Raw genomic sequence first — 2,087 nt, forward strand, 5'->3', positions numbered from 1 at the left:
ATATATATATATATATATATATATATATATATAAATGTAATGTAAAAGACATATCATCACGTCATATGTATAAATATATATAAATGTAATGTAAAAGCAAGAACGAAAAACTGAATTAGAAAAGTATTAGATATAGACTGCAAATATTTTCCTCATTACACCCACATTAATAGAACACAAAAACTCTAGTAACAAGTAATGATTAAAGAAGCAACAGAAACTCATAAATAGATATAAAATTCAAACCTTTATTATATTTTATATAGATCAAAACATAATAAACTCAAACTGAATTAAAATTAAATACATTAAACAAAAATCTCAATTTAATAATTAAAAGTACTATTTAGATTAGGCAACACACGATAAACTCATTATCCGATGCATTATTATTTATTTTCACCAATTGTAGCTTTGTACTGTCAGTTTGTGCTTTGGTGGAACGCTCCTGAAAAAGCTGTAAAGCGGAACGTTAAGTGTCCAATTAATGGAAAATAACAAACTTAGTGTTATAAGGCCGTTTATTATTAGTATTGTCTCCCAGTGGCACAGCGGAATGTCTGCGGACTTACAACGCTAGAATCGGGCTTCGATACCCGTGGTGGGCAGAGCAAAGATAGCCAATTGTGTAGCTTTGTGCTTAATTACAAAAAACAAACAAACAAAACAAATTATTAGTATTAATGAGTCTGTATGTGTGTTACAACGCATGCTTAAGTGTACGTAGTTGCTCTGTTCTAAAATCAAGAAGAGTTCAGAGATAGTGGCGGGCTCTGTATGTCAGAAAATAAATTGTGATCGAACTTCCTCTATTTCGGGTTTTCCTTCACCTTTATACAGACGTACACGTGTGTTTTTCGAGATTGGTAAATAAAATATAAAATTAACAACTTCTGGGAAAAGTCAAGACACTGAAGATTTAGTTACAGGTTGAAATTAGTATATTATTAAATGAATTTAAAAAGTTACTTTCTGAACATGAAATTCAGTTACTGCATAAAAATTGTATGGTTAAAGTTCAATCTTTTGTACTTAGTGGCTCTCCATCACATCTGAATGGATAATTTTTTTTTATTTTGATTTTACAAGATAATATTTTTAAATGTTTTTTTTTTATGTAAACATTCAATTGTGTCGTGATTTTAAGATGTCATAAAATATAACCAGTCGTAAGTAGACTCAAATGTAACAGGTTATCCACTTCAATTACCTCTTTAAGTAATACATTTTTTTGTAAGAGAAATGAACTAAAAATGACCGCAGAAAATGCATTGAGGCTTAGTTCGCATAAAGTCCCATAGACAGCAGTCAGCTCGAAACATTCAGGTTATCAATTTCGATAATGGTGTCTGATTGTTTGTTTGTTTTGGATCTCGCGCAAAGCTACACGAGGGCTATCTGTACTAGCCATCCCTAATTTAGCAGTGTAAGAATAGAGAGAATTACCTCCCGTAATAGTGTTAACAGAGCATATCTCTATAAAAGTTAACGCTGATAGAGCATATATTTACGATGGTTAATGGAGTACACAGTGAATAGATAGTTTGTAGAGAAACAGTCCCTGTGTATTATAGGGTGTTTAATACGAACTGCAGATCATACCTTTAGATAGGTATTTACTCTCTGCACTAATGCCACTAGGATTTACTGTGGATTACACATTTCTAATAAGATGGGTAGTATGCATTATAGGTCATAAATGTACATATAAAGTATCTCCCTGTAATCAGGTGGGCCGGGATGATCTACAGGTCAATAACATATATGTGATTTATCCTCCTTGGTGAACTGAAATAGAGGTTGTGGTGGATTTATGTTTTATATAATTAATAAAGCGAATTAAGAATCAGTATTTTATAAAACAAAATAAAACATATCTTTATTTCACGGGATGATCTACAGGTCAATAACATATATGTGATTTCTCCTCCTTGGTGAACTGAAATAGAGGTTGTGGTGGATTTATGTTTTATATAATTAATAAAGCGAATTAAGAATCAGTATTTTATAAAACAAAATAAAACATATCTTTATTTCACGGGATGATCTACAGGTCAATAACATATATGTGATTTCTCCTCCTTGGT

Source organism: Limulus polyphemus, unplaced genomic scaffold (assembly GCF_000517525.1).
Source record: "Limulus polyphemus unplaced genomic scaffold, Limulus_polyphemus-2.1.2 Scaffold1657, whole genome shotgun sequence".
Lineage (NCBI taxonomy): Eukaryota > Metazoa > Arthropoda > Merostomata > Xiphosura > Limulidae > Limulus > Limulus polyphemus.